Raw genomic sequence first — 22,707 nt, forward strand, 5'->3', positions numbered from 1 at the left:
TTCGGTAAGGCTGCTTTCTCACGACGCAATCGGATATAAAAATATGCGATTTTCAGGCAGGTCAGCCGTACAGATGTTTGCTTATTTTGACGATGTCATTATATTAATTCTATAAAGTTTCTTAGACATGCTTTGGCGTTTGTAAAAGTACCACAAGGTTTTCATCTACCCTGTACTCAAATCATCATATATATATATATATATATTATGTTCGGATATCGCAGGAATTGCGTCGCCTCTTACGGATGCACAGTGATTAAATGTAGCGAGGTAGATAATCCACGATAAAACAACAATCTAAAATGTAATATATCAAATAGTGATTCTGAAGTCGATTTTTGTCAGCAATTAGGCCGAGTAAAGGGTAGTTGTACTGACCCAATTTTGTAAATTAATGTAACAGAATGTTTAGTGTAATAGTTGAGTAGTTAGCGTGTGGAAGCTTACGTGTACAAATTAAAAGGTATATTATACAGTACGATATTAAGAGTTCCTTTCTCTTTTTAGGCTAGTCGTGTAATATAAGCAGAATCTACCTGTAGCGACGACGTGTACGCTATCGACAAGATACGGACTATAGTTTGTTTATGTTACCGTGATATTGTATGAAAAGGTTGATGAATGTGGACGAAGCAAGAGAAGTCTGTCAAAACTGAGACAAATGCAATTCAATATCCTGTGTTTATTTGGGAAATATGCGTGAGTTCGTGTATGATACGTTTGATAGCTGCAAAGTAACTAATTTTTATGCCCGAATGCACAACAAAGCACAGCAAAGGAGGTGGTTACACGTGTGTCAATTCCTTTTTAATGCTCTAGCGACCAAACCTATGATTTTAATGACTGTTACTGTTAAAGAGAAAATGGATAATGGGACTTGAAGCCGCAGCTCTTGTCAAGCCGGGTCGAGCGTGTTAACCATTACACCACCTGGTCCTCTTCCTGTCCATGCGTAAGTAAAGACTCAATAAGCCGCGGGTTTAAGTCGCATCCGAGCCAGATTTTTTTTCCCTTAAAAATTTCGCTTTATGAGTTTCCTAACGGATACGTGCTATAAAAACAAAAATCATTTATTCTTACTGTTTCTTTCTTATCAGGCGGCAGGCAGTCTATTTCTGTACTGCTGTCATAAGTATGAACTATGTTTGAGGAACTGAATATCGTACAGTGTAATATACTTTTTAAACTGCATTTGATAGCGTGTGAACAGCGTCATGTAAACATTAGATCGATATTTTTATTGCCCTGATAAATCGAATGCCTTTTACTGCGGATGGCATGGGAACCAATTTGACCCGAGGAAAAGTTTTATGACGATAAGTTTAATTAATATCTTTCTTGTGATCTATATAGGTACTATGCTGGTCTGCCGGGGCTGCATGACAACCGCGCCGCGCGCTACGCAAATTATATTTAGCGCTTCGACCAATAGCCGTTTGACGTCCATCTACGTAGATAGCATACGTATCGTTTATTAGTCCAAGCGCTCGATATAATTTGCCCCGCGCGCGGCGCGGTTGTCATGCTGACTAGGCTGGAAGGGGATAAAAAACATAGAACACGTTCAGCTGCTTGTCTTCCCTTGCATATCATAAAAGCCGACAGAGGGATTGTGTTTTTTCTAACATGATTGACAATTGGAACGTGTACTTATTTCAAGATAAATTATGAAATACTGATTACTAAATAAAGACAAATCTTTAACTAACGAAAAACAATTTATTTATCCTATTTAACTTATTTATGAATTTTAATCAAGGAAAACGTAATAATAAGTCCGAAATGTTATCACGTTTTTCTATGACGTCACAGTGTGCTTTTTCATACAATTTCTATAGTAATTTCGTGTTCCTCGTCACCATAAGGTTCATCATATTCATCTCAAGACTTCGTATCAACAGTGACTTCAAGTTGTTTTTGGTTATTTATGGCTCTGGCCACCCTGAAGAAGATGAAAAATGCTTTAAAAATAATGTTCTCTAAAGCAATATCTAATTGTTATCTCTTGGCCTTGAAATGAAGATTTAAAATAACATAATAAGTTATTTCTTTAATAATAATTAAACACAGGTTGTATAATAAATGGCATGTCAGATTACCGATGCTACAAAATTAATCTCTTTTTTTTGGCAATCATTATCATAATCGTTTGCGATAATAATCGGTTGCCAAGTTGTGTTAATTTATAATTTATATTATTATGTATCAATTGGTGTTTATAATAATACCATAATGATTTATACTTATGAAAAACAAATTGGAAGATTACATATTTACATATATTTTTTTTATATTTATTTATTTTGTACTATTCAGAGGCGGAGGACAGGAGTCCTAGTATGGTTTTGTAACAGACTACTCTGGGCGCCATCCCATTTGCGTCAGACAGAGTTCTGCAGAGCTTCCGCTCTGCAGTACTCTGTCTGACAAGGCAAGAGGGAACAGTGGTTTCCCTCTCTGTCAGAACTATTTAGAGGTGGAGGACAGGAGTCCTAGTACGGCTTTGAAATATACTACTCTGGGCGCCATACCAATCTCGTCAGACAAAGTACTGCGGGGCCGAAGGCAAGAGGGAAACCACTGCCCTATTTTTCCCTAAAAAGTAGCATGGAAAATGCTCCACCGACAAGAGCGTGGCTCTTAAATTGATGATGATGACATATTTACACACATAAACAGCTTATTGTACGTCCCAATGCTGGTAACAGATCTCCTATTAATCAACCAGACGGGATGAGTGAGATGTGTGCTGGTTGGTGAAGGGAGGTTTATCTCAAAATCTAATCTCGGGTCGAAATGCCGGGATTGCTGAGTAAATTCCTGGAATAGTATAGTAGCAATCGCTCATACCGTCTGCGATAAATAGGTACATAAAAAACAGTAATATCGACACATAAAAGAACTGCAATTACTAAGTTCTACGAGTACTTTAGAAAAACGTAGGTAAGTCTCGCTGTATCGGGCACGGCACCGCCAAGTAAGTGCAAAGACATAAAATTAGGTCCAACCTATAAATCCAGACACGTGTCCAGTTCGAATTCAGCCACTTATCTGTTATCAGCACAAATCTTAGCAATCAAGAGAAACCAGTTGTATTTCTTTAATGAGTCAGAGCGCTAACGATTTTCCGTCACTACAACAATCGACCATGAATAATGGAAAGCACGTACATTCGTAAAGTTGCCCTAGATCTGAGTCTGTGAGATTAGTGAGCTCGTTATGACCACTAGGATTTCGTGTAGGAATTTAAGACGCACTAAAGAACAATATATACATTTTATATATAGAAGATGGGAGCCATCGGTAAGGAAATGCAGGACGGAAGGGGCAAGTCACAGGGACTGTCACCTAGAACCTGACAGAGGGCAGCAGTAACTGTCAGAACTATTTAGAGGTGGTGGACATGAGTCCTAGTACGGCTTTGAAATAGACTACTCTGGGCGCCATCCCAATCGCGTCAGGCAAAGTACTGCGGGGCGGAAGGCAAGAGGGAAACCACTGCCCTATTTTTCCCTAAAAAAGTAGCACGGAGAATGCTACACTGACAAAAGCGTAATCTTTATTACTTGACGAGGTGGATATCGAATGAGGTTGAACGAAAAGCGGTTGTTAAACGTAGCACAGGGAATGCGCAGAACAGGTTGACTGTCAAGCATCTCTTACTCATGATGGACACGACAGCGCAGCAAACTTCCTGAAGCGTGATATACTCAGTAATATGTTATGAATAGGGAAACGAGCGTTCTACAACCATCATTCAATATCTCCTTGCCCTATTACCTTCTTACAATGGAAAGTCATCTGACAATCACGAAGAACCGACTGACATAGGCCATTTGCCTTTTTACCTATATACCTATAAGGGCAATATTGAAAATAAACAGGTGAGTTTTCCATATTATTGTTGTAAGGGATAATATTACGCTTGGTGAACCTCAGGACTACCTCAATTCCCCAATTTTATATGTCAATAATGAAACTTGAGCAGAAATCTTTATTGGTATGTAACTTTTATTACAATTATTTAATTAAGTACTTTAATATGATCTTTGATGCATTCCAGTGTTATATTTCTATGGTAAAGCGAAGTACAAGTTCATAAAGATGACATTTATTCACCACCGAGGCAGAATCGACTGTGACATTTAAGTTTCCATAAAGTTTAAGTTATTGCATTTTACACAGCTGGACTGAAATAGGATAGCTGTATTTCTAAAGCTCAATTGGAAATATAATATTATCGCGCTAACGTAATAGGTATATATGTACTACTTAAATATTGTAATGGTTTTAAAAATCATAAAATTTAAAGGACCAAAATAATACTTAATTTTGAAAATACTACTTTGTAGTGCATTTTTTCGACGAAACAAGAGACATCCGTTTACCTAATCTGAAGTTCTGAGAGATCCGGTTTTTTACAGAAGAAAATAATGTATAGCTAGGTATTATATAAAAAATCGTAGCGTACCGAAAATAAAGCGAACTGTTACAAATTAAATCACATCTGCTAAAAATGGCACACGAAATTAAATTGTAAATCAATCCGTGTTATTTTATTTTTTTGACCTCTCTGTCCTCTGATTTCGGACACGAGAATATCTACATTGTTTTAGGTAAATATATTCCATATTCAAAGCTGACTGAGCCCAGATGGGAATGACTTTATACATACATAAGATCACGCCTATTTTCCGTTGGGGGTAGGCAAAGACCACGGAATTCAACTTACTACGATCTTGACACACCACTTTCGTTTCTTCTACTCTCACCAAAGACTTCATGCATGCTCGCTGGTTTAGAGTACTCTTTTCCTGGCCTTTCTTTAAACATCTTGGATCTGATCTCGGTTTGTTTGCCTAGGTCTTTCTGTTCTGACCCTGCTATTTATATCGGTATCATAAATCTCTTTATGAGTAAGTTTAAGTATGAATATAATATGTCAAAATATGTGATCGATAATAAGTATGTTCGATAATAAAATCTAACAATATCAGTACCAAAATTGTTACTTAGACTATTCTTCAATGTCGCTTCAAAGTTTGTGATGTGACAATACAATTTAGTTTATTTCTTCGCTAAACTTAATTAGAATTATTAAGGTTGTATGGCGTTGAAAAAGAGGCCAAAGGACCAAATCTAACTAATCTTTATTACGTCAAAACACGTCATTCCAACATCCTCATGACTGTAAACTATTTTAGGAAACAATTTTTCCAAATCACTAAAAATACCGATTATGTTCTTGTAAACAGTGATTGTACAAAACACTCGTCACTCACATTCATTTATAAGATTCAGCTTCGCATCTATTATAACATTATGTCATAAAACGGGTTTTAAATAATAATGACGTAGACGGAGTAGACGAGTGGCATTCTACAAGTTTTTTCTTCTATCCCAGACGAAGCTGGGAACAAAAATCTCATTTCATTGAGTAAATTCACTTAATTATATTTAACTCGCACGTTAGTAGCGTTTCGTGAACGCCGGCCAGTCGCCATTACAGACGTAACTGGCTTTGTTGAGGTGTAAGGACAGAGACATACGGACAGACAACATTATTTATTTCTTACTATTATTATCATTATTTTTTTCTTTTTTATTATTATTTTCTTATGTCTTTTGTAAATATTTCTTTTTATTTTGGTGCAATAAAGTATACAGGGTGTTAGTGATATCGTAACGAATACTGAGGGGGCTGATTTAGCTCATTATTCAGAGTTAATATCAAGTGGAATTTTTGATCGCAAAAGTATAGAATTGAAAATAATTAAAAAAATAAATAAAAAAATCATGAATTTTGCGACGAAAAATTCCACTTGATTTTAACTCAGAATCATGGTCTGAATCATAGACCTCCCTCAGTATTCCTTACGATGTCACTAACACCCAGTATTTGTATTTGTATTATTTATTTTTTATACGTATAGTATGGTATTGAGCTCTACTTTCCGCAATTCAATTCATGGATGGGTCATTATTGTGTGATCTTTTATACGTAAGTATAGTTTTGGTCCTTCGCTAACCTATTTAGTAACCATTCATCAAGTCTCAAAATTTTATTTTTCATATCTCATCACACATTTTCATTACATCCATGGTGGAAACACGCAGTACATCTGGACACGGACCTGGCGACCACAGAGGCCGAGCGATTGCAGCGTGGACGCCGCAAGCGTCATAGAAAGTTTAATAGTAATATTGACATACGGCTCCAATCCAAGTTGGTGGCGTATGTTCCATTCCCCCTTTGGGTGATTGAGGAGAGGTCTGTGCTTGTAATGGGACTTATTTAAGTTGTAGATGGCCTATATGGGTCCCGAAACTGATGATGAAAAAACAGCAAAACAGTTTTTACCATAACTGTACAATAACGTCAAAACTCGCTCGACGTAGAGGGAAAATAAGGCCACTCGCCGTAAAGAGACTCGCCGTAGCGCGAGTCGCCGTTCGGAAAGTCGCTGTCAACGCTACAATTCATCATAATAATATACTGTTCTAATATTACGCTTAAAAATCAATAAATTCTAATTTCTCACTGAATTTACGTCATTATTGCATCATTTAACAAATTGTTTATGTTACTATTTTACACTGCCATACTTTGAAATATTCTACTTATGGTTCTATAATGGTTGATTCTCTTCCAAAGGTCGTTTTGACTCCTTAAAAGTAATATGACTCCTTAATAGTTCATTATTTTTATTTCATCACATACGAGCATGTCTTTCATCAAATTGATCTGTGTGTATCATAGCATGCATACTTGTGGCTTAAACATGTCTAGACACTACGTCCATACATACATGTATTGCTATCTCATTCATAGTTATTTAAGTTAATTAATCGATTTAGTGTAGCAATTTCGCTTTTAGAGGGAGATGGAGAATTGGTTAAATATGTTCCTCTAGTTATTAAATGATGTGTTGCTGTTGCAATTTCTTCTCCTCAGCCATAACACCTTTCAAAATGACGTAAATACTTAAATGTCTAAGGCTGATTGTACCCAATATTGAACGTTCGGCTAGGCGTCTTCCTACAATGTTCGCAGTAGGTATTGGTCGTACCAACCTCGGGAAGCACTCACCTATTGCTCGGGCTACTCGCGCGATTAACGAAATAGCCCATGAAAACCCGGACACAGATTTATATCGTTCGTTGGCGGAATTCACTAATATCAGTCTAAAGTTTTTTAGTAAATAGTTTGCATACATTGTCGATTTGGATTATCTGTAATGACTATGTATAAATAAAATAAATAAATAAATAAAATAAATTCAGAAATGTTACATTGACCTTCAACAAGTTTATCTAACGATAATTACGTTGAATAAATGATTCTGATTTCTGTTTAAAAAATTGCGGCAATTCAGTAAGTTAATTTGTTTCTCCTTATCTTATTAATCCTACTTAATCCCACAGCTGGGCAAAGGCCCTTGACTCCTCTACACTTCTCGACTCTGCAGAATCTCGGGCCAATCTGTTCGATAAGCGTTGACGTCATCATTTACGTCACACCATCATTTCGGGGTTAATCTCGACCTCTGTACCCGTCTTGATGCACCCAGTGAGTAACTTATATAGAATTATGTTTTAATTATTACAGCCTCTGTAGTGTATTAGTTAGAGCATTGCGCTCACGATCTGGAGGATCGGGTTCGATTCCTGATGGGGTCACAGTCGAAAATCACTTTTTGAGACTGCCCTTGTTTGGCTAGGACAGGACATTGCAGTGAATCATCTGGTTGTACGAAAAAGTAAGATGATTACGTGCTTAAGAAGGCACGTTAAGCCGTTGGTAAGCGCTTGGCTTGGCTTGGCCCAGTAACCAACCCGCACTGAGGCAGTGTGGCTAAATAAAATTCCATCTCCGGTTGATTGAGGAGAGGCCATCCATTGCGCAGCAGTGGGACGTAGATAGACTGTTTATTTTATGTAATTTATGTATGAATTTAATGGACTTTCTTATCATACTATTTTAGGACACGTCTGTTAATAATTGTGCCTTAAATACTATCCAGCTTATTATCAATGAACAGATCTGAGTGACTCATGTACACGTAACTAGAGAGAGAGTTAAGTTAATCTAATCTATTCCCATTATCCTAAGGGTCTACAGTTTTGCTTTACTACTCCGGTCTTTTAAGACACTTGATTAACTCTCTTACAAATGGAAATTAAACGGTTTATATCATTTAGTTTTGTAAAGCCGTTAGTCTTCCTGTAATAAAATAAATTAGTGTTTTTGAACGGCCGAGTTAATACAATCATAGCTTTAAGCCCAATGCACACAGAAGCGGGATTACGACGGAACGCGTTGCGAGTTGGAGAGCGGAATTTTGATAGGAACTAAATAATAAACGACGTATAGAAGAGAAATTCCGCCCGCACCAAAACGAGCTTGGAAAGAGTTGGTTTTACCTCACCCCCTCCGAAGGGGGCTGTGAAGAAGTAAGAAAGCGCGCGCAGACTGTCTGTCTTGTACGCACGCATGATACAGTAAGAACGAAATTTTATGAAAAATAAGTAAGGTAAAACAGAACTACCACATCATCACCAGGCATATAATGCGCGCATGTTTGGTGAAAACGCCTCCGGCCAAGTAGTTAATGCCATCTGCGGCAAATCTACAATAAGTCAGGAGCGATAGAGCGACTTTGTCTGTCTGTCTCTTATGATTGCGATCGATCAAATCGGTCTAGTCTTCCCAACCTACACTGTAAAGGCATTACATACAATATTCGAGTATCTTATGATCATCATTCAATCATGCATATCGTACGGGATGTCAAATCATCTGGCTTCATCTAATGAGGGAGTAGACGAGCCATTGTATTGATAAGTAACTCGAGATATGTTGTTTAGATAGACGCAAACTGAGTTAAGATGCTTATGGAATACATACTTCAGTAGTTACTGGGGTAAGCAGAGTGTGAAGTGATATAAATAACGGTGATGCGGCTCATCACCTATCACGTTGGTGTAACAGAAAGCTCGGTGACGTGTGGGTACACAGTTCAACTTGTAATGAATGTACCCGGATACCTGGGTATGTCTATAAATAACGGTGCGGTGATCCTACCTGTCATATATATATTATTATATACCCCACACACCTATTGCCTATTTCTGTTTTAGTAATTATTATACCTACATAAAAGATATACAAAATACGCATATAAGCTATAGGTGATAGGATGGTAGGGCTGGCAGAGGAAGAATTAAAAGGACGTACATTGACAAAATTAGAAAAGGTTTAGTACAATCGTCTCAGAAATGGGCGCTCTGTCTACCCCAGTAGTAAATCATATTCGTGAATTTGCCTCCGAATGTTTCAAGTACCACCCTGTGAATACGCAAGGGTCATCGACATTGTAATACGATTTTGATGTCGAACAGAAATTGAATTTGAAAAAACTTCCTCAGTCATAAAAGCCTACCTACCTAAATTATTTAAGAATTAAAATGATTTTATAAATTATTGGGAAAATGATATCTATAGGTGAGTTAATACATGTATCAATTTAAAGATGCATTATAAATAAATCGACGACTTAATTTGTCTTCATTAACATTGCATAATCTAACGCACGTGTTAACTAAAAATAAAAACAATTATGTCTACTATTATAAATTTAATGAAACGTCACTTTTAAATAATGATCCATTTTACTACCTACATAAATCATTAGCCCAAAAAAGCCAAGAAAAGTATTTAATGCTACAAAGTTGCGTGACCTTACATTAACGAAATATGAACGCAGTCAATAAAGTTGAAGCCAATAACTTTAACGAAAATAGAATGAAAAAGGTAGGATTTGTAACCCTTCTTCATATTTAAGGCGTATGGAATCTTGTGATAGTACGGATGTGTCGGTTAACATAACGTTGTTCTCGTAGATAAGAAACAGTAAACATTCCACAGTCACTGCACTTGGCAAGTTGTCAAAACTTGATAACGACATCCATACAAAAATCACCCTTATACCATACTATTTTAAACCACATTTCAACTACAAATCACATTGCTGTCGATATTTTGAAGGCTGTAGACATGATATGAAATACCTGAGCTCGGCTTTATACAGATTTAAGAAAATGATTGGTAGGAAAGCTTGGAAATAAATGAGTTATTAAATGAATAGAACGGCTAGATAGACTGGTTCTACTGCTGCACAAGGAAACTAAAACAAAGAAACAATAAACCAGTTGCAAAGTAAATCAAAGCGCACTTACTGTTATCACGCTACAATTACGAAAGCTTGCAGTTATCAGCTCTTGCATAAAACACTTTCGCTCCAAATGTATATAGTAGCATTTATTATCCTCTAATGTCATATACACATGTTAATGTTAAGGTTTAAAGACACAAGGCACAGTTTGGAGTACACAGTCCACTTCACTGAATGTTTTTGTAGTTTTATTTTTGTTTGGTGTGCGCGCGCCGCGTGGTGGCGATACGGGCGTCCGCTGCGTGGTCGAGCCCGTGCTATACTAGACTCGACCGGCCATAGCTACCGGACTGGCGACCCCACTAGTCCCTGCTAGCCTCAACACACATGAAAACTTATAGCTCCACTATTCTTATTGCACGTTTTATTCCCTTACTTTTTGTGCCTTAAGTCTGGTTTAAAAACTCTAGAGAGGTACTTGAATTTGAAGAGACTAAAATATTTTAAATATGAATCGGTCATTTATTAAACTTAAATATTGACGCTGATTTTGAGTCGGAAAAGTTTTAACGATATTTTATATTGTACGCTTTTACTAGTTTTGATCAGATGCATGAAAATAAATAAAAGATGGAAGTTTGTTTGAAAGTTAAATAGGGACGATCTTTTCTCCGCTCCAGGGTGGGTGAAGTTGGAATGAATATTTGCTGATTCGATTTTAAGTTTGTCGGAGATTGAACGGTGTTGTGAAAAAGGCCGGATCGCGTGCGGAGGGTTGCTTCGGCCACCGCCTCGCATGTAATTACGAACGAAAGGAAGTTTCTTTCGGAACTAAGCGTGACTTACGAACCCTCCACCTTGAAACTGCGTGGGGTGGCCGAGGGGTATTTAGAATAGTTTTAAAATGACTTGATTTCTTAGAACGTTACGAAGAAAAAATACAGATGGCGCGCTTACGATGCGTTGATGTCTTTTGTATGGGATAAAGCGAGTGCGCGCGCGCCGATTTTAATTGCTTTTTATTATCATTGTTTTAAGTTCTTATTTATTGAAGTAATTTAAAAACATAGTAATAACTAAGGACTTTACCTCAGCATAAAACATATTAAGTTACGATATTATTATTTTTTTTACGATAGTGATAGTTAATTTTACGATTGATCAGAAGAAACTTATTAGAAAAAGACTTGCTTGTCAAACAATTATAGCGGTAAACATTTTGAACGTTCCCTTACTAATAAAAGGGTGTAACTTTGAAAGTCCCTCGCTCAATCAACGCATATAATTGCCTGTACCCTACTTGTCCCCAACTTGCCCCATAAATCAAAATTTGTGGCCCCATAAATTATTATGGGGAGAATCACGATGTCTACGTTGAAAAGAATTAGTGATTATTACGAAGCCATCCATTATGCCTAATAAAGCAAAGAATAAAATATTGATTAATTGCCGTAATAGGATATCGGAATTTTAAATTCACGAATTCGCAAAAAACTGATTAATTATTGAGTCGACTTTTGACGAAAAGGTTCTGTAGATTCTGTTTTAACTTTTTATTTAGTCTTCTTTTTGGTCTCGCTCGTACTTACGTGGTAAGAATGTAATTTTTGTATGGAGTTTCTGGGGTGTGCTTTTACATAACATTTAACATAAGCTCATGATTATATTACCCCGATACCGACCACGCCGGCGGGGTCGGTATCAACGCTTATCGCTATCGACTCACTAGGGTCGATTAATTCTTTCAAATATTTTTCCTCTCAAACTGGGCACCCTCAGTCCTGTTGTCTTAAACGTTGTATCGGGTAAGAACCTTCAGCGGTCCCTATTTGTCCGACCAAGTAGTTAATGCCATCTGCGGCAAATCTACAATAAGTCACGTCAAAAAAAACCTGATTATATTCCTACTTGGGGTAGTCAGAGGTACATCCATCGCATGATGAACCAAGTACCCACGCGTCACCGAGCTTTCAGTACCGTGGGTATAAAATGATCAAGTCTGTGTTAGTTCACTTTCACGTAAGATAAATTGATAATTTATTCATGCCGTGGACTGATACTTTTATAATCCTTTCCACGAACGATTTAGCTTCAACTTTATACACAAGGAACTCCAAAAAACCGCTTTGAAAATACGCAAACATTATGTAAATTGCTGACTCAAAAATAACAAAACGCTCCTCAATCGTCGAACCGAAAAATGCCGTGCCCAACCATACGAAATTTCTTGCTGAATTTATTTTTGGCTTCTGAAGTAAGAATAATTATAAAGGGTCACCTTTTTGTTATACTCGGCAACTGTCCAAAAATGATATTTTTTTATCAAACATGATATTATCTAATAAATACTTATCAATATATTAGGGAATTACTCATCGATCTCTTTTTCAACCTAGAATTTCTTGCACGAAGATTAAATGCAATTTAAAAAAAAATCGAAACGAATAGTTTTTTCTTTAAAAAAACCCCACTGATTTTTTGACCGATGATTTTGACAAAACACAAAAGCCCTTAATCCGATTTTTTATTCCACACTTGTAAAGCGACTCCACAACGCGCAGTCCACAATGGCTAATCAAAAGACCGTATCTCATTCGCAGAGTTGCCTGCCTTGCCCGACGTTACGTTATTTCGATTTCATTTGCCTGCTCGTGCGCCATTCCCGGTTTTTTTGCTCCGGCGCGCCTAGAGGTCGTGCCTTGATCCCGACTGGGTCTAGATCCAGATAAAGAAAAGAGCATCTACATTTGTGCACGTGAATAGGGATTGGATATTGAGATTCTGTACAATGGTTATTTCTGTAAATGCGATTTTATGTATTTATTGGACGATAAAGATTTGTAATGTTTATTTGTAGATAGGGGGAGTAAATAATATTGAAGGTTATAATGTTTTTGTGGCATTGGTTAAGCTGATGTTTAAGCATTTTCGTAAACTCCGCATATTTGTATGAACTTCAATCCTGATATGGCTTTTCGTAATTAAAACTCGAGTGATCGTCATCATCCCCTTAGCATTATTTCTCGGGAATGTGGGTTTTCTCACGATGTTTTCCTTCACCGCTGAGCACGTGATATAATCATTTATGATCCAAATATGAATTCGAAAACAAATTCGACAATCATTGGTTTAGGCCTGTGCTGGATTCGAACCTGCGATTTCAAAGTGAGAGGCAAGCGTTTTACCAACTGGGTTACCATGGCTTTAAAACTCGAGTGACGAAACCAATTATGATTATGATAAGTATTAAGTTAAAAATAAAATTAAAATTCAGTGTGCTGCCAACTTAGAAACGTTTAACTTAATATCATCAATTTTGTATGCAAATTATTAATTGACACCTTTTTATGATACTGTTCCTTACATGCATAATACACATCTAGTAAAATTAACATATCGATCATTTTTGATGGTGGAATGTTCTTTTAACAAATATATTAACGAATCGTAACCTCTTAGATAGAGCATTTTATCAATGGCAGTAGTTTGCAAACTCATCTAATTTCGATTTATTTTTTGTAGATATATCCGCCTTGCAACTGCTCCGGGCAGAGATTACAAATTTTAATGGAACTACTTGATAAGTCATAATAATTCTATATAGAATCTGCGACACTAGCGCCACGGCCGCGTGACTTCCTTCGTTGTGCGGACTATATTTAAAACCTGGTTTTATCTTTTGTCTTCGCTTCGTCCCTGACCATTACTTACAACGTCTAATAAAACATACAAGTATTTTACCTATATGTTTCGTTGTGTCAACGGCCTCCGTGGTCCAGTGGTTGTGCGTTGGGCTCACGATCCGGAGGTCCTGGGTTCGATTCCCGGTGGGGACATATCACAAAAATTACTTTGTGGTCCCTAGTTTGGTTAGGACATTACAGGCCGATCACCTGATTGTCCGAAAGTAAGACGATCCGTGCTTCGGAAGGCACGTTAAGCCGTTGTTCCCGGTTACTACTTACTGATGTAAGTATGTAGTCGTTATAGAGTCATGTCAGGGGCTTTTGGCGGCTCAATAGTAACCCTGACACCAGGGTTGATGATGTTGGTAATTCACCTCACAACCCACACGATAGAAGAAGAAGAAGTGTCTACCTCAGTCGAGATTATAGGCGTGAATTTAACAAAAATACTTACGACAAATCGTGGTCGCTCCAACCCATAGCTTTGTTGTTCAAGTAGAAATATGAGGGGACGTCAAACAGAACGCGATTATTCTATAGTGATGTGAAGAGTAGGTACGTACTATTCACTTTTTTAAATAATCGAGTATTGACTTTTCTGATGCAATTACTAATGCGTAACAAATTCATTGTAATATTGCATGTAAAAAACAGCCTCCATAAGTTCCACTGCTGGGCACGGCGCCTCGACGTTTCATCATGTTGCTTCACTGCAGGTTGGTGGAGAATTACAGAGAATTAATTCATAATCAAGTTTGTGTCATGAATTGACCCAATTAGAATTCAGTAATAATCCGGAACTCTGATTGATTTTATGGCAGGAGTGCAGGCATTACATCACAAATGTCAATTGCCAATAGTCGACAAAACAGATGACATCAGTCTCCCGGAAGTTTTTGTTTTGCAACGGCCCATTTATTTATTAATTAAACATAAAGCGCTTTAATCACCATGTAATTATTATTGATAATTTATTTTCTTAATCAAATTGACGTTTTCCCTTGTTGGATAATAGCTATTTCCAAGACGTACTTGCTTAGAAGCTAGTACGTACGTCAGCGTAGATGCAAAAACATAACAAGTGCCCATTTTCCTTAGCATATCGTAAAAGCCAGAGGTTTCTGTTCTTCTTATCAATAAAATTGAAAAACTTTCGATTTGGGGTTCAACAAAATCGAATTTAACAAAAAAAAAACACATTTAAATAATAAAACAAAACAGTCTCCGGGTTGGTGGAGGTGTTTGTTTACGTACAGGTAATAGCCGAGACCAATGGCTTATCGTGGCTTCCAAAGCACGAATCATCTTTCTTTTTCAGACAATCAAGTGATTGAAGCTTGCAAAGTCCTAACCAAACAAAGGACAGTCTCACAAAGTGATTTCGATGACGTCTCCATCGGGAATCGTACCCGTACCTCCAGATCGTGAGCCTAACGCTCTAACCACTAGACCACGGAGGTCGTAATACCATTCAATATTTTTCTGATGATCTTTACGAAACATAAACTAAAGGAAAGTGTTTATAATGATGTACCATTATAAATATAAGTCAGCTTCATAACGAACATCTTAAAAGTTCGTAAATTAGTGGCTGCAAGTTATCTTCTGATTACTTGTAACTATGCCCACCCCATTAGGAATCACAAGCGTAAGTTTTTGTATGAATGTAATAAAAACACTCTAAAAGTTTGAAAACATTTCTCACCAAGCGGTAAAAAGCATTTTATCATTTCTCACGTTCACACTTATATACCTAATAAGTATTTTTCGTCATAAAAATAAAATGTTACATCACTATTATCGAATAAATGGGATTCTTTCGCGGAATATTGAAATATCTCTAGGCGATGTTGAGAATCGTAAGGATTAATTCTCAAATGATGAATGTTGTTCGTAAATCTTGTTCATAATTTACTGCTTGTTAGGTGCTGGCTCTGTTTCGCCCGTGATACTATTGTAATACGGGATATTATAGATGTTGTGAGGATATTATTTATTGCGGATAGCCGGTGAATAAGTTTAATTAGGTTATTGTGCCAAATATGCGTGATATAAGATGTTACGTCATGTCTCGGTATGGTGTTGTGAATTGGGTTGTTTCTTATGTTAAAGATAAATTATAAAATTCTAATCTATACTTATAATAAATCTGTAGAGAGGTCAATTCTGTACATTAAATATTTTTTCAAAATAACTATCAGGGGGTGATAAGTGATCGATACTGATGCCAAAAATGCAATCAGTTAAATTTTTGTCTGTCTGACTGTCTGTCTGTCTGTCTGTCTGTATGTTCCTTATAGAAACAAAAACTACTGGACGGATTTTAATGAAACTTGGTACAATTATTCTTCACACTCCTGGGCAGGTTATAGTATACTTTTCATCACGCTACAATCAATAGGAGCAGAGTAGTGAAGGGAAATCCTTTTGTATGAAAAATCTAAACCACTCAAGTTAGACGTTTGAAATTTGGCATGCAGGTACGTTAGATACTGTAGAGGTGCACTAAGAAAGGAATTCCCGAAATTCCCACGGGAACGGGAATTAGCGGAAAAATCCTTTTGTATGAAAAATCTAAACCATTCAAGTTAGATGTTTGAAATTTGTCATGCAGGTACCTTAGATACCGTAGAGGTGTACTAAGAAAGGAATTCCCGAAATTCCCACGGGAACGGGAATTAGCGGGAAAATCCTTTTGTATGAAAAATCTAAACCACTCAAGTTAGACGTTTGAAATTTGGCATGCAGGTACCTTAGATACCGTAGAGGTGCACTAAGAAAGGAATTCCCAAAATTCTCACGGGAACGGGAATTAGCGGGAAATACCTTTTGTATGAAAAATCTAAACCACTCAAGTTAGACGTTTGAAATTTAGCATGCAGATACCTTAGGTACCGTGGAGGTGCACTAAGAAAGGAATTCCCGAAATTCTCACGAGAACGGGAATTAGCGGGAAAATCCTTTTGTATGAAAAATCTAAACCACTCAAGTTAGACGTTTGAAATTTGTCATGCAGGTACCTTAGGTACCGTGGAGGTGCACTAAGAAAGGAATTCCCGAAATTCCCACGGGAACTGGAATTAACGGGAAAATCCTTTTGTATGAAAAATCTAAACCATTCAAGTAAGATGTTTAAAATTTGGCACGCAGGTACCTTAGACACCGTAGAGGTGTACTAAGAAAGGAATTCCCGAAATTCCCACGGGAACGGGAATTAGCGGGAAAATCCTTTTGTATGAAAAATCTAAACCACTCAAGTTAGACGTTTGAAATTTGGCATGCAGGTACTTTAGTAAACTTAAAGCTTAGTTGCAACAGGATATTACAAAATTCCCACGGGAACGGTAGTTAGCGGGAAAAAACATTTGTATGAAAAAATCAAATCTAAATAAAAGGAGAAACTGACTGACTCAGTGACTGACATATCAACGCATAGCCTGAACGGCTAAATGTAGGCATTTGAAATTTGGAAGGGACATAGCTTAGGTACCGTAGAGGTGCACTAAGAAAGGAATTCCCGGAATTCCCACGGGAACGGAAATTAGCGGGAAAATCCTTTTGTATGAAAAATCTAAACCGCTTAAGTTAGACGCTTGAAATTTGGCATGCAGGTACCTTAGTTAACTTAAACCTTAGTTGCAACAGGATATTGCAAAATTCCCACGGAAACGGGAGTTAGCGGGAAAAAAACATTTGTATGAAAAAATCGAAACCGCGTAAGATAGATGTTTTCAATTCAATTCAATTAAATTATTTATTGCATTCCATGTAGTACAATGGGGTGTTACATAGGCATAGGAACTAAAACATGGACCCTGTAGGGCACATTGCAGCAACGTTGAAGGGAAGAGAGGAAGTGTGTATTAAAATTAAAACTCAATGAACAATCAATTAAAAAAAAATCAATTCAATCAATTGATTCAATCTAGCATGCATGCATACCTTAGTAAATATAAAGTTTATTTTTGGCTGTATTTTGAAAAATGGGAGTTATTGGGAAAAAAATTGTATGAAAATATCTAAACTGCATAAGTTAGATGCTTGAAATTTGATATGCACTCCCACACACACAAAGATCTCTCTCTTATATAACACGCCACGCGGACGAAGTCGCGGGCAAAAGCTAGTTACTAAATAAAGATAGATTTAAAACTGATGAAAAGTAATTTATTTTTCCAATTGACTTATTCGTGAATTTTATTCAAGAAAAACGTAATAATAAATCAACATTTTGTCACGTTTTCCTATGACGTCACAGTGTGCTTTTCATACAAATTCCATAGTACATCTGTTTTGACGTTTAGTAAAAAGTAACTGATTTGACTAGTTGGAAACTCTATAAGCCTATTGTATACATATAGGGTTATTTTATGACTTCCTTGCGCGCCACTTCTTTCAGCTTTATCAAGTCCTGAAGCTGTTAGTAAATAATAATCATTGTTGGAAAATAAGTAAATTGAATTGGCTTTCACTATAGCACACTAAACAGTGTTCGCTAATGATCCTGTATTGCGAACAAACGATTTTTGATTCAGAATTATGTATGGTTACGATATGTTATACGTACATAGGTATCTCTTAAAATCATGGCATAATAACACTGATTTCTACTGTAAGAGTATATCTTCGTAATGTTCGTTAATTTTTACATCGTAATGTAAAAATTGATGATGATGATCTCCGACCGATTTCGGCCATGGCGACCACTTCGACTCCTAGTCGGCACGACGCTGATGCGCCCAAAGATGGTTTATGTAGCCTATCTTTACAGTGAACTCATGCGCATAGTGAGGGCACGAGAGCACACCGTTGTGGTAATTATAATGAATAGCGGCAGGGGGACGGGCCTTCAACTCATCACGTTTAGCGTCGGGTCTGCTGTGCGCTGTAAAAATTATCTGGTAGGTAAAGACCATATTAGTGATGCGGCATGAGACCACCTCAAGTCAAGATGTACCGTTAAGTAAATAAGTAATAGAGTGTTTGTTATTTATTTATCTACAAGAGTAACAAAACCGTTCTCTTCTCAAAGACAGTTTACAAAATGAAAACACATTTATAAATATTAATTAAGTATTATCCTTTGAACAAGGCCAATCAATTCAAAATCAAAACTGTCCTTTGAATACAAGTTAACTGTAAATGGAAGTTTGTAATTTGTTTTCTTTTTATTAGACTTTCTTTTAAAACTCGAGCTTCTGTGGAACCTTTAGGAGTTCTTAACATTAAAGTCCAAATCCTCGGATTCAATTACAAGAAATCCTCGTATCATCGTTCATTGTGGGATCCGTTATTTCAAACTTTTCTTTTTGCTTCCCCAAACAAGGCTGGTGTAGAGTGGTGTATTCTTTTTTATATTTTATTTCTTCTATCTTTTATTTCTTAGTAAAAGTAATTACGAGTCACGAATCCGTGGGCTGACGGGTGTTCAGATTAATTGAATTCTTAGGTGTGAAGAGACGAGATCGAAAAGGGGAGGTGCGAACACATTTAGATTTTGATACGGTTCAAGTTAAACCTAGTAGCGGAAATCAATATCATCATGTTCAGATAAAGTTATATAATTTATACATGTTTTTGTTTTTTTTATTATTTCGGATGCCGTTCGTCACTTTGCCAGACATAATTGTAAAAAGCGCTGGAGATTTTTGCAAAAATGATAACTTACCTAAATGTTCATTATTTTAGCGATCGTATCTAACGATATTATTATGTTTATTTATATCAACGACGGGTTAAACACTTTTATAATGTCTTTTATTTTTATTATGTTGATCAATACGAAAAATAAACTGCATGGCTCTCTTGTCATTAAGGTCAGCTGAAAGAAGTCGCTTTATTCGAGATAAAAAGCTTACCTGTACAGTCTGATCTTTGTAGAAATATAATGTAACTATAACTAATGTAACTTGTACCTTCCGTTCTTGTGTAAAATTTTCATTGTGTATGCTTGAAAAAGTAGAATTTGGTGATACCTACTATTTTACGCACTGTAATCTGCAATGTACCTAACCTGAATTCTTGCAGTAAACGTTTTTATTATTTTATTTATTTTTATTTATTTCTATCATAAACCGTAAGTCAATATTTACGTCCAAAATCGCTATATTGTCATAACTTACACCATATGTATCAACACGTTTCTAAAAGGTCCATCATCGCTCCTCACCATCGCTATGCCGCCGTCAGATCAAGTCATAAATTATACGTTTAATATCTACATAATACCATATAATACCATTACATATTACAAAACCACTAACTATGTAAGCCGCCTATAAAACATACGGAGCCGTACTTAACACTTTTATTGGCAGTCTAAACATATAATAAAAGAGTAAAAGTCTTAAGTAAAAATAAACTTTGGCGGATTACGCTTTGAGGCTACTCTACTCTAGGCTAAATTTTACGCTTATTTTTCGCTTAAATTTATTAAAAACATCATGGAAGAGAAGATGGAAAGAAAGGCGGGAAGACCAAGAAGATGTTACATCTTAAACATCTTTACATCTTCTTGGTCTTCCTGCCTTTACGGAAGGCGAACGTCGTGCCTTATAAGGAAGCCAAGGAATTGATGTCTATCAAATATAAATTCCTTGACTTCCTTATCTTACTCTTTTCTATGAGAAGAGGATGCTACATCGACAAGAGTATGGCTCTTAAATCACTGATAAAAGTGACGCTTCAAGGCTTTTAAAGGCCTTTCTTTTAGGATATCTTGGCCGTCTTCTATTTCACGTAACAATCGTATAGGCAGTTTTGTATGTTTTAAAATATAGACATTTCACCATAAAAAAGTTACTTTGCTCGTAAATACGTCGTATAGTACTAATCTATGAACTCTGCGCTTCAAAACCATTTACCAGGACCATAAAAGTATATCTTTCTAGAATATTACCACGACAAGCCATCGACAAGACAAATAACAAGTAGGTATTCGGACTTAGTATCTACTAGGCCGAGGAAATAAACTTTTTACTTACTATACTTACTAGGGTTTTATAAGCCCCAGTAGTGTTGTTGCTGGCAACACTAGTTTAAAAATATTATTATAATTAAGAATATTTTGATATGGCAATCTTATACCAAATTGAATGGCCGACGCCTCCCTCGAATGTGTAATGTTGTGCCTATAATAATTTAAATAATAAATAAATAGTAACATGTGTATGGGATTAACTGTCTGAGAACTGATATTAGGCAGATAAATTACTCAATTGTAAAACAATATTTTATGTTTTTTTTAAAGAACGTCTAGGGCTCTCTGCCGAGGTTTTTCTTGCAGCTTCTTTTCCCCGGCTATACAGTTATGAGAAGCTGCAGTAGTTTTAAGCGGACGAGACGTTCGTTATGTAAAAATTGACGATTCAAAGTGTAACTATGTTACCTATTGAATAAAGATATTTTTGAATTGAATTTGACAAGGAACAAACTGGCGTTTACACTTGGAACTATGAACCCTCGACCTCTGACCATCTACTACAGTCTACAGTCCACAGAACAAGATCCGAACAGTGTCATTATCTTCCTAGGGTTATTCCATTTGCACGGGGTCCTCTTACCTAACCTGAAGATTTGACAGCTCCGGTTTTTTACAGAAGCGACTGTAGAGTACCCACGTGTGTGCGACTATGCGTGTTTGTGTATGTGTGTGTAAGTCCCAGCGGTGTACAGTCATGAGCAATATCATGTAGCCACTTTAGAACCCTGTCACTCTATCATGTTTGACATTTAATGAGACTTTCGGTTTAATTTGTCAAAAAAGTTAATGTGAAATGATTTCAAAGTGTTATAGTATAGCTAAAGTGTCACTGCAATCTCGCCATAACGGGAACGACAGACTTTGGAGCATCTTTCAAGAATCTTTATGTGAATGATGTCATACCTAACTATACTATTATAGTACAATCATACATTAGCACTGAAACATAAAATATTTTTTCGTCACTGTCTACTAATGAAACATAGAAAGAGAAAGAATATACATCGTAGTACATAATACATAGGTATTATGTACGTTTGAATGCAAAATCATAATAGGAAGTCACTCGTTACAAAACCTAATAAATACGGAACAAGTTTTCAATATTCGCTAAATTGATATAGATTCTGTTTAGTTTGCATATAAATTGTTTTTAAATTGTCGTGACCGGGTAGAATTGAGTTTATATTCAATACTAGTACCACATTTGCATACGCGCATAACATAAATTCACTTCAAGCTTTTTAAGTACGTACTTAACTCAAGTGTTACTGTGTATTCTATTTTTAGTTTTAGTGTCTTAGATTTTTTAGGCATGCGTATTACATAAACTCACGCCTTTAATCCCAAACGGGGTGGTCAGAGTCACAAGTAATCAGGGGACAAATTGCAGCCACTTTTGATCAGTAAGTAGTCTTAAAGTGGTAGAATATGATAAACAGGCGAACAGCTCATCTTAGCAACACCCATATTAATGATCCATCATGTTAGAAGGGTCAAAACTCTAAATCCATTTTTAGAACATACCTACCTGAAGATAATTAGCTGAACGTGAATGTTTTTAATTCGTTTAGTTAGAATTTGGACCTGTGTTGTGAACGGTTTAATTAGGACCATCAACAGAATGTATTTCTTTTTAGTTTATTTGGGAAACAAACAGTTGTGTTTCATAACAGATGTAAATAAGTACAGACATGACATGAGTAATATAATGTACCCACTTTAGTACTCTATCGCACTAACATATTTGACATTTAATGCAACTTACAGTTCAACTTGTCAAAAAAGTTAATGTGACATGGTACCAAAGTGTATACATATTAATGCTCGTGACCGTACATAAAGTAGTTTAACAACAAAACAT

The 22,707-nt window shown here is 36.4% G+C and overlaps 1 protein-coding gene across 5 annotated transcripts in view; it reads right to left on the reverse strand.

Annotated features, from left to right (window-relative positions):
* LOC126368360 (cadherin-86C) overlaps positions 1–22,707 on the reverse strand; it is a 245,490-nt gene that overhangs the window by 106,494 nt on the left and 116,289 nt on the right. For 4 of the 5 annotated variants that reach the window (XM_050012280.1, XM_050012282.1, XM_050012283.1 and 1 more), the window contains exon 1: positions 10,240–10,480. The exons of the other annotated variant lie outside the window; for it this stretch is intronic. The gene's annotated coding sequence lies outside the window, so the exon portion shown is untranslated. Of the gene's footprint in view, positions 1–10,239; positions 10,481–22,707 lie in introns of those variants that run through there. 5 annotated transcript variants of the gene reach the window in all.

Source organism: Pectinophora gossypiella, chromosome 7 (assembly GCF_024362695.1).
Source record: "Pectinophora gossypiella chromosome 7, ilPecGoss1.1, whole genome shotgun sequence".
Classification (NCBI taxonomy): domain Eukaryota; kingdom Metazoa; phylum Arthropoda; class Insecta; order Lepidoptera; family Gelechiidae; genus Pectinophora; species Pectinophora gossypiella.